The following is a 12,444-nucleotide window of genomic DNA, read 5'->3' as shown; positions in this document are numbered from 1 at the left end:
GCTCAGACCCAGTGATTTCCCTTCTAAGAATGTATCTTATAGAAAGGTATCTCACAGATATACTTAAAGATACCACAAAGATGTTAAGGGATTTTTTTTTTTTTTTTGCAATGAAGAAAATTGGATCAAACTTAAAATACAGAGATAAAGAAAAGGTAAATGATGATATATACCCAGCATGGAAAACTATGTGTGCTCAGTGGATTTAGTTGTGTCCAACTCTTTGCCACCGCATGGACTATAGACCACCAGGCTCTTCAGTCCATGGGATTCTCCAGGCATTGCAGTTGGATTCTTTACCACTGAGCCACAGGGAAGCCCATGGAATACTATGTACCTACTTTAAAAAAATGTTGTTGATTTACACAACTGACATGAAAATATTTTGAAGACACTTTTTAAAAAGGCAAATTGCAGAAAAATCTTTAGTAAAATCTCAATTTTGTAGGTTTGGTGGGGAAAATAGAAGAAGATGCATTTAATAAAAGTTAAAAAACCATGAAAATAGATTCAATTTTTGTGAACTCAATTTAATAAATTACTATTGCTTACATTTAATAAATATTTATTTTAAATAACATGACTATATAAAATATTGTCATAAAATTACTTTTTTTTTTTTTTTTTTGGCCATGCTCTGTGGCATGTGGGATCTTAATTCCCTGAGTGATCAAATCCTTGCCCTCTGTGTTGGAAGGTGGTGTCTAAACCACTGGACTGCCAGGGAAGTCCCTGAAAAAACTTCTTCTTTTTTTTTTTTTTCACAAAACATTTGAGTTGGAGTACATATATTTTCAAATGATATATGGAAGGAAATAATCTCCACTTTCATCAACATGGGGCTTCTTTGGTGGCTCAGCTGGTAAAGAATCTGCCTGCAATTGGGAGACCTGGGTCTATCCCTGGGTTGGGAAAATCCCATGGAGAAGGGAATGGGATTCTGACCAGTATCTGACCAGTATTCTGACCTGGAGAATTCCATGGACTGTATAGTTCATGGGGTCACATCTCTTCTAGCCAAGGCTGTATATTTTGTTTTCTTATCAGGGCTTTCCATGCTGATTCAAGAAATTATAGTTTCTACTTTTGGATTTTGAATTAATTTTCTTATGATAATTGTGTTTAAGATTTAATAGATTAAGGTATAAAATTCCTTTGACCTTTTTTACTTAATCTTCAAGTATTTTCTTCATTGTTCCTAAGCAAGTTATATTATCTTTTTGAATTCTTTTTAAAGTAATGAATATGAGCAATTATTAGCTACAATTTATAACATTTATTAATATTTTCCATATTTATAATTTTATCACATATTTTTACCACTTATACCTTTGTTCATTTTTATGATGTTCATAGAAACTTTTATTCCTCTATAGTTTTTATTCTCTTATGCCTAGGATTTAGACTTCCAAAGTCATTGCTCTAAATTTCATTTTTTCTGTCAGTGAAGAGCAATGATTATACATATTTTAAGAGTGTTTATTATTTATAAGTTATGTTTTTAAACATTACTCTGTGGAATATTTTTACCAGTCCTATCAAAAAGTTATATTTATGTACATTTTACAGAAAAGAAACTGAGACTCTGAGAAATCAGATACTTGTACTTAATTACAGTCAATAAGTAGAAAACTCGTACTATTTGAACCTAAATTACTTCATCTATAGTTTTTTTCTCCTCTGTCACATTGCATGTCCTTCTTCGTGGTTTCCTCTTGTCACTTTCACAGATATTTTTCTAATATAACTTTAAAAGCTTTAGGTTGCTATAGCATCTCTCCTATTTTCCTTACTTTTCTTTTAGTTTTCTTCAAACTTGGGTACACATCAGAACTATTCAGGGAGATTTTTAAATTAGATATCTCTCTCGGACCTCTCCCCACCACTTTATTATTACTATTATTTTTTCAAAGATTTTTTTAATGTGGACTATTTTGTTATTACATTGGTTCTGTTGTTTATGTTCTGATTTTTTTGGTCATGAGGCATGTGGGATCTTACAGCTCTACAACGAGGAATCGAAACCCTTACCCCCTGCATTGGAAGTCAAAGTCTTAATTACTAGACCACCAGGGAAGTCCCCACACTTTATTATTAAATTTCCATTAACAACATTTGGCCAGTATATATTTATATACATTTGTCTAACTTAGAATTCTATATCCTTATTAATTCCATACATAGTCCTGTTTGGATAATGGTTTTATCTTAAAGTATAGTAGTCTCCATTAATAGTGGACTCTCCATGGCACACCTGAACTCTTCTAGAGATCACTTTCCGATGAAATATAGTTTCTGATAAGTTGTTTTCATCAAAAACAGAAAACATCTGAACTAATTCTTTTATAACCATACTTTAATTCTCATAGCAGTCTCACACTATATTTGCATCTAAAAGGAGCTTCCTAACATTATTTAAGGGAGGGCCAGAATGATTATGTTAAATGAATCTTCCTGGTTTACAGTCTTTAGGGTGGGCAGTACTTATTTTTGGTGATCTTTTTCCTCTTATATTGATGCACTCCCTTACCACTGCTGAACCCAACCATCAATGCCCACCTTTTGAAACTGGTACAAGATACACTGCTTGAGGTGCAACAAACACTTCTCTAAAACCATGGGGAAATTTCTAAAGTTTGTGTTGTTCTGTCGTCTTTATTTTCCAGAATAGGCTTTCCTACAGTTTATATACTTAGAGATCATGGGCCTGATTTTGTCTGTTTTGTTAATTACTATAACATCGATGCCTAGCAATGTTCTTGGTTGATCTTTAGCAATAGCTGCTAACAACCTGCTTAAACTGTTCACATCTGGGTTACTGGAGAGTGACTATATTCATTTGTCTGGTAAAGATTACCTGATAGTTTATAGAACCTGAGAAAGGTTTGCAAGCAAATATATTTACAGGCCAATTGAAACTATTCCTCTTTTCTTATGTACAATATAGCAGAAGGTGCCAGGGAAAAACTGGCATTTACTGTCTGCCTCTACAAGGATTAAGTCATTAGCTACTGTAGCTGCTGACCTTCAACTCATCCTGAAAAATGTTCAGGATGGAGATCAGATGTGAGGCACTCTGTTCTGGGAAAACCTGGCAGAATGGGGTTTTGATAGATATTTTCAGATTTTATGAGCCCAATTCTTGCATCTCCTTATATCTAGAAAAGCACTGAAATCATTAACAGTGACATCGGCTTCTCACGACTAGTAGCAGTGATAGTGGCTCAGTCACGTCTGACTTCTTTGCGGCCCCATAGACTGTAGCCTGCCAGGCTCCTCTGTCAATGGAATTCTCCGGGCAAGAATACTGGAGTGGGTAGCCATCCCCTTCTCCATGGGATCTTCCCAACCCAGGGATCGAATCCAGGTATCCTGCATTACAGGTAGTTTCTTTACCATCTGAGCCACCGGGGAAGCCCAACTAACAGCAAGCCTCTGCCAAAATATGTGTTTCACTGCATGTACCCCTTTACTGAAATCATATATACACTGGCTTTCCTCCCTGGCTCTTTGGAGCGGTTTCTGAGAGCTATCTTAAATACTGTCTCGTGGGCTATAGTTCTCATTTTGACCCAAATAAAACAACTCACAACTCTCAGGTATGCATTTTTTTTTTTTTTTTAAATTGGACACTCCATGTGGCCTGTGGAATCTCAGTTCCCCAGTCTGGACCCTGAGCAGTGAAAGCAAAGATTCTTAACCACTGGACCACTGGGGAATTCCCAATATAGTGTATTTTTTAAATCAACAAAGTGAGTGAATGAGTGAGTGAAGTTGCTCAGTCATGTCTGACTCTTTGCAACGCCATGGACTGTAGCTCACCAGGCTCCTCCATCCATGGGATTCTCCGGGCAAGAATACTGGAGTGGGTTGCCATTTTCTTCTACAGGGGATCTTCCCAACCCAGGGATCGAACCCAGGTCTCCCCATTGCAGGCAGACACTTTAACCCCTGAGCCACCAGGGAAGACTGCAAAGGTTATCACTAAATCAAATTCTCTAAGAGATCACTTAGTCTAATAGTAAATTTATTAAAAAATAAAAATTGAGAAAACCAATGAATTCTTTCACAAAGAAACAGAATCATTGTGGAGAGTGTCAAGTTCTGGTGCCAACAAGGTCCCAATTAGAAGAAAAATGGCTGTGTCTTTTTGTGTGTGTGTGTGTGTGGACTAATCTTTAAATCTGAGGATAGGACAGCTGCAGAAACCAAATTCACATTCTTGGTCAAGTTTCCTAAACTAAGTAATCTGCTATACTGATAGAATCAACATCATCCTCAAAATACATTCGTAACTAGGCTTGACTCCTTTTAGCCTTCTGCTATTATTGATGTCATTCTTATTTAGTCTCCCTTACTCTATAAAATGTACTTTTATTAGTTCTCACAAAGCATATATATATATGCATACCAATATTTTCTAACAAAACTGTTCCTTCCCACCTGCTCATCAACATTATCAAAATATAAAGTTCTTTTTGGACTGGAAATGATATTAGTTTGTCTCGTACTGAATGACACCTGCCTTTTCAGCATATGCCTATTTTGCTCATAAAATACATTCAATAATAAATGTAAGAAATTATACACCACTCAAATAATACACCACTGTCATTTAGGATAATCGTTTCTGTTTAGTCGCTAAGTTGCATCTGACTCTTTTGTGACCCCATAGACTGTAGACAGCCAGGCGACTCTATCCATGGGATTTTACAAGGATACTGGAATGGGCTGCCATTTCCTTCTCCAGGGGATCTTCCTGGCCCGGGGACTGAACCCATGTTTCCTGCATTGGCAGGTGGATTCTCTGCCACTGAGCCACCTGGGAAGCCCATTTAAGATAATGGGGAGTGTTTAATCTATTCTAGAAACTGTGATTGGTGTTGTCACTACAAATGTAGCAAAGACATGGGGTGTACCTTCAAGAAGCTCCTGAAGAGATTGGAAGTGTACTACGTTATCAGATACTTAAAATGCAGCGTCAGGCACCAGAGAAGGGCACCTGGCCATGAGAATTAGGAAACGCTTTCTAGGGATGGTGTCATTTGAATGGATATAGGTGTGACAACTTCTGAGCAGTGGGAAGAAGTTGTCATCAGTGGGAAAGGTCTATGGAAAAGACATGATACTGGGGGGAATGTTGCCTCTGAAATGTACAAGATAGAAATTGCATGGGGGGAAGGCCGGCAGAGCTGCTGAGAGAAATGAAGTCTATAAAAAGAAAAGTGTATGTCATTACTATCATATCCCTTGAGATAAGCATTTGCAAAATATCTGAGAAACAAATATCAGTACCAAAAATTTTTACTGAAGGTAAAACACTTATAAATGGGTCTTTCTTCTGGCTCTGCCATAATTCTCTCAATAATCAGTCTGGCCCCAAACGCATGAATGAGAACTTTGATGATAAACAGCTTTCAACTGAATTCAGACATTTGGTTTAGATTCTCTCTAGATAAGTTAGAAATACCATAGATGCCGTGTTGCTCCTGGCAAGGGAATGACCTAACAGGGGTTTCCAGTCTCTAAGGGAGTCAAATGTGGAAGGAGGTGTAACTTCAATAACACTGTCTCCTTCTAATTTCAATTCTAAACTATCACTCCACCAGTTCCCAGCAAGGAGCAAAGAAATAAAAGCTGAAAGTATTGTTGCTTATGGATTTTCTTTATATCTATTTCCTCTTTTTTTATACCATTGGCAGAATTACAAACCACAAAGTTTGCTCCTATATTTGAGAAGCCAACTGAAAGAGCCATGAAGATTTTATTAATGCCAATAGCCATTAAATCCTGAGGTTTCTAAAACATTTATGATGACAACAAAATAACTGTTATTGATGCACATTTTTTAAGTGCCCAGAGTTCATTACAGAGGAACTCATTATAAACATCTCAAAGTTAAGTATCTTTGACCCGGATAAGAGTTTAAAATTTTCAAAGCCTTTTAAAATACTGATTTATCAACAGAAACACAATTAAAGAAGTGAGCGTTAACTTCTGTATAAGAACACATCTTTAGGTTTGGCTGTGTATTCTGAGGTGGCCAAGTTCACAATGAGTGGCTAGTGGACCAGCCAACTGGATAAATTCTAGGCTGAGAAAAGATGTATTTTCCAGGCAAGCTCCGCTACATCTGGTTAAAGAATCTCCATCTCCAGAAAGCCTGTCCTGTATTCAGTCTCACTGGGCAGAGAAGTAGCTTGAAAAGGAACAATGACTGATGGTGATTATAATTGTTCCTTTCATTGAGCATTTAGTAAGTACAATATACTTTTTCCCTAACTGTTTGACAAGTATTGTCTTATTTATCCTCACAACACTATGAGTTAAATGACATTATTACAGTTTTCCCCTGAAAGAAATTTTTCATTATATTACCCTTCTGAATTACTCCTGAATATGAACATCTCTTGGTTCTATCTTTTCTCCAGCAATAGATACAGTAAGTTATCAGGGGATTGATGTGCTTCTGGAACTCTAAAAGTAATGTGCTAATTCTTATTTTATGGGGGTTTTTACTTCCAAGAAAGATAAGGAGCTATAAAGATGCAAGAGAAAAAAGAACATTTATGAAGCATCTACCATATTCATAGATTTGTTGATAAAAATATTAGACACTCTGAAGAAGATAAAACATAGAGTATAACATAGTCAATGTCCTCAAAATGATAGCTTGTTTTTCCTTTCATTTTTCCTTGTGGTTATACAAATAAAAGATTCATACAAGGTTCTATTCATATACTTTAATTACAGTGTATGACTGGACATATGGCCTATCGTCAAAATGCTTTGATCTTGTCATTATACATGAATGTTTGAGCAGGTATTTCCCTCCTCCTTTCATAAGTGTCCTGGACCTGTACTAAGTAAATATTATTGCACTCTTTCTCTGGCTTTCGAGGGTGTGCCAGATCAAAAAGAAAAACATAAAAAGGCAACACAAACCATAACCAAATTAATAATTATCTGCAGCCTGGATTTAGAGTTTGAAACAAAAAGATATCATTGAAAACTAAGACACAAATTGAAATTCTGTGCCAGTGTTGAGACAAAACTAGAAACTTCAAACCTGAAATGAATTCTTATATTTGTCTGTTAGGTCTTCTCAGTAAATAAAAATGTTACTACTATGTTCCAGGAAGAATCATGACTGTCTTAAAGTTCTAGTATTTTTCTAGTATTAATTGAACTTTGGACTACTCTGAGATACTTTAGTATAGACCAGAATTTTGGAGTTTCAAATGATGATCTTTGACTATAAAATAGATGCTAGAATACAACAATCATTTTAATATGAATTAAACATCAACCTTGGATATTCATTGGAAGGACCAATGTTGAAGTTGAAGTTCCAATACTTTGGCCATTTTACACAAAGTACCATCTCATTGGAAAAGACCCTGATGCTGGGAAAGATTGAGGGTAAGAGGAGAAGGGGACAACAGAGGATCACTGACTCAATGGACATGAGTTTCTGCAAATTCCAGGAGATAGTGAAGCCTGTTGTGCTGTAGTTCTTGGGGCCTCAAAGAGTCAAGTATTACTGAGCAACTGAACAGTAACAACAATGCATTATTGATATAATTTATATATTTAATAAGAGAGCCACTAGGATTTATATTTTGAGGATATGAAGTTTTAAGAAAATATGAGGGAAAGAAACATTTTATATAATGTAAATAATAATTGCATTAACAATTTAGAATTAATTTCTTAAGTCCCAATATGGAATATAATGGTCTTTCTAAGAGCTTGAAAGTAGTCATCTAAGGACAAATAAAACATTAACTTCAACATTACAAAATTTAAGAACCATACTTTAATGTGATTGAAAAATAAAATTCATGTTAAAAGATATACTCATGGACAATAATTAGTAAAATAGGATGTCTATTTCTACAAATATATTTACCATACTGTCTCCAATGATATCGTGGATTTGCGAATGCTTTCATTTGTTTAAGCAGTACGCACTGATATTCAGTTTGGAACTAGACATAGTGTTAGATGCTTCCCTAGTGGCTCAGTGGTAAACAATCCTCCTGCAATGCATGAGACCTGGGTTCGATTCCTGGATGTGGAAGATTCCCTGGAGAAGGAAATGGCTACCCACTCCAGTATTCTTGCTTGGAAAATTCCATGGAACAGAGGAACATGGAGAGCTACAGTCCATAGGGTTGCAAAGAGTCTCACACGACTGAGCACATTGTGTTAGATGCCTTATGAGGATCAATAAGGTAAGTAGAGGACACCCAGAGAAGACAGGATTCCCTACTGAGTAGCTCGTGCTCTAAACAGAAAGATGGTCAACCACATGTGTGCTACAAAATGTTAGAACAAATATTTTGGGAGTAAAAAGACGAAAAGCAACTTTTAGTTCTAAAAACTATTAGCTCATTTAGGATTAGAAAGATGTTCATAGTGACATTATTACTTGAGTTTGCTTTTAAGAGAACAACTTTGTCCACATATGAAGAATCTTGGAACTTCAGCCAGTTTAGAATTCTGGTCTAGAACAATCACATATGTGGAACAGGATGGTATTTAACATATCCCTATGAGATGGAGAAGTTATTGTTTTTGTTCTTTAGAAAACCTGGAAAATCCCCATTCAAAAGTCCTGTTCCAACACCCACCCCCACCACCGCATGTGTTGGCAGTATAATCCATCATATCTGAAAAGGTCCACATCTTTGAATAAGAATCATGTTTCTACTGTGGTTTGAGATATTTCCATTGTGATGCTCACAACTATTTTTAATATTTATGGGATGGTGCTTCAGTCTGTTGCAAATTCAGAGCATATGTTCACCAGTGACAAGAACTAGAAGAATGCCATACATTTTATGAACTGTTAATAAGTCTGTAAACTGATTGTTTTGTAGCCAAAACTCTGTTACTACTGGCATTAGCCGACATTCCAATTTGGATTTCTTCTTGAAAATGAGACTGTTCTAAAGTAATAGCTCCGTTCTTGCCCTACTTTTGCTCAAAGCAGTATCAGATTTCACTTATGGAACATAATTTTTGGAGGAAAAAAAAAGTGGGGCTGTGTTGTTGGTTGTTTCTTTGTTCTTAGGTAAAGTCAACATTTTCTGTTTTAGACTTTGTGTGTATTTCTACAAAGTTAGCAAGCACACAAACAATGCCTATTGAGTAAACTTATCAAACTTAGGTTTTCATTTTAAACATATGGTGCTAACGTGGATGTATTAACACCCATGGCATATCATGTTGAGTGAGAACAACCTCTGTTTTAAAAGCAATTCATTATTCAGATATTACTAATGTTTTAACAAATGTGAGAGAGTCTAGAAATGTTTGTGTAAACTAAAAAGCATTTTAGATATGAAAGTTATTTTTTTACTTTATTTTCATATTATTTTGTACATGTAGTTTTGATCTCCCATTCTACTTCCTTACATTGAAGATACCTTTCCCCAAAAGATCAGTATTATCATTAACAAATATTTATCAATTGCCTGCCATTTTCAAAGTTCTGGTTTAGGAACTGTGTGTATAAAAACATTCAAGATGTGTGCATATTAAACATGATCCTTTCTTTAACAGGTGTTTTGTTTTGTTTTTTTTTTTCATCCCAAGTCCATAGCTTATATTAGGGTTCACTCTTGGTTTTGAACATTCTATGTATCTGACAAATGTATCATGATAAATATTCTCTATGATCCATTATCATTATCATGACATGTATTTTCTATAATTCTATTGAATATAGAATATTTAAATTGTCCTAAAATTCCTTTGCACTCAGACTATTTATCCCTACCTTTCCCCAAACATCTGGTTCAAGAGTTTTCAGATATTTGAAGAGGCCGCACCTAGGGAAAAAGTAGCCCCAAAATATCAGCTACACATAAATATATTTCCAATGATTGTTTGCAAACAGAAATAATGAAAGCATTCAGAAGATGAAGTGTTGTGGCCTGAAATTACCAGCAAAAGCTTAGCTTACATGGAACTAAACTGGAGAGGAACAGCCTTGACTAAGTAGAGAAATAGGGGAAAAGCTGGGAAGCTGGCAAAGGAGAATTCTGGAGGTAGGTGTATTTTTGGTTGGTCCTCAACATTTAATATTTGATGTTTTAATAATTTCTTAGGATGCGAAGACTTTCAGTGACCTCCAGGAACACATCTGAGTCATGCTTATGTAGTATAGATAGAGGGGAGTCATCCACTCCCACGGACTTTGAGAGTCATCTCCATCTGACCATGGTTCACGTGAGAAATCACCCTTCCTCTGTGGTCTGTTTCTAATGGGAGAGTTTTTAAAGGTCTGGGGTAATAGTTTTAGTTACAATCAAGCATTGATTTCTCTCTCTCTCTCTCTCTAAGTGGACATTAATTGGGCCATCTCATCCCAGGGAGAAGTGTAGCATAAAACAGGAATACAATATGTCTGGAAATGTTGGGGGTTATAGAGTATAAATTGCCAGAACTTCACCAGGACATTTATGTTGAGCACCTACTATGTATCATGTATTTTGTTAGTTGCAGTGGAGGACACAAAAGCAGTGAAATATATCTGTATCATCAAGTTTACCAAGTCAAAAAGAAAATACATGAAATAGAGAACACCCAGGTAAATATGTTTCCATAGTGAATTGGAAACACATCCTTAAAATGCTGCAGCTCAAGACTGTCCTGTCAGTCCTGCATTAGGAGCCTTAACCCTGGCAGAAAGCACACAACTCTTAAAAAATGTATTTTATACAAGTCCTAAGGGCTTCTTGTGTAGGCTATCAATCTTGACAACATTTCTTGGTCAAATGTGGGTCTTTTCTGTTTTTAGTCAAGAACTGGAATTCCTATAATTATTACTAGAGGGAATACCATGTACTTGAGTGCAGTTTCTCCAGGGGGTAAAACAAGAGTGACATTTCTAAATGACCTAATGTTATTTTAACAAGGAATCATTCAATAAGAACATTGAGTCTGCTGAGTCGTAAAGACACAGACTATAAAGGACACGTCAATAACAGTGGACACATTGGACATTTTCTGCTTTAAGTTAAAGGGCACCGTTTTCTGGGGTACGAATGTTAGAATACCCTCAGTTATCTACAAGAGGATTATGGCCTTTATTTGTGGAGTACACCTTCTACTCAACATAGCTTGGGCTTCCCAGGTGGCTCAGTGATAAAGAATCCCCCCTGCCAATGCAGGAGATGTGGATTTGATTCCTGGGTCTGGAAGATCCTCTGGAGGAGGAAATGGCAACCCACTCCACTATTCCTGCCTGGAGAAATCCATGGACAGAGGAAATTGGCAGGTTACAGTCATGGGTTGCAAAGAATCGGACACGACTGAAGGGACTAAACAACAACAAATTAGACAGCTCAGATGGAGAGCTGTCCAGGCTGTAAGGTGACAATGCTGATCCCAGGTCTGAGTGGAGAAAACAATAGTACATTTCACAACAAATAAATGGGCCTTTGGAATCATTACCTGTTTTACAGCAAAAAAATCTTCCTCCTCCCATCAGTAGACGATTTAAAATATACCCTAGATGCAATATCATGACTCTAAGCAATAAGCCTAAACACAGAAAACCTGGTGGATTGGGACTTATTTGGAGGTAGGCCAGCATTAACTTTAATACGGTTTTATTGATTTTGAATATAAATATTAATTTGAGCTAAAAGCTAATGAATACGTACAAGTTGAAGTCTTGCTGGGACCGTTTCAATAAATAGATGTTTATTAAATTCCTTTAAAAACTATTTTATTAAACAAATAAAAATGTTCCGTACTATCAGACTTACACCCTCAGTATACTTGGCAAATCGTTCTGCAGTGTGTATGAGAAGGTGCCTTCAATTCAGTCCTTCCAGAAAATTGGCAACGTTTTGGCTTCATTAATCACCAAAGTCTTCCGGGTGGGAAAATTAGTCATATGCTTGTTGTGAACTTCCTTGAGAGTACCAAGATGTGAAGTTTTAATACTCAATTAGCCGTATAACTTTTTCTTGAAAAGTAAATACCACTATATTAAAAAAAAAAAAAAACTACTCTGCACAGTATGTATGAGCCTATACCTATAAATTGTGTGTAACACTTTGTCCCACTGATTATTGTGAGGATTACATGTATATTACTTTTGTCGTATGAGGACTGAATAGGATTTGGAAGTTTCTTGTAAAATTCGATAAAGTACTATACATATTTAAGCATTGTTATTAATATTATCTGAGACTATGGGCTTTGTCTTCACATTGTCAGTAGAGATTTCTTGAAAAGTATCATCAATTTCTCTTGCTATCTCTCTGGGTTAATGTTTTATAGAATCAAGGTGAGTCATTCAGTCTCTTCTTTTCTTTTCCTTCCGCCCTCCCTTCCTTCTTCCTTCTCTTCCTCCTTTCTTTCACTCCCTCCCTTCTTTCCTTCCTTCCTTCTTTCTGTCCTTTCTTCCCCTATGTCCTTATC

Source organism: Ovis aries, chromosome 1, assembly GCF_016772045.2.
Source record: "Ovis aries strain OAR_USU_Benz2616 breed Rambouillet chromosome 1, ARS-UI_Ramb_v3.0, whole genome shotgun sequence".
NCBI classification, from domain to species: domain Eukaryota; kingdom Metazoa; phylum Chordata; class Mammalia; order Artiodactyla; family Bovidae; genus Ovis; species Ovis aries.
This window is presented reverse-complemented; position numbering follows the sequence as displayed.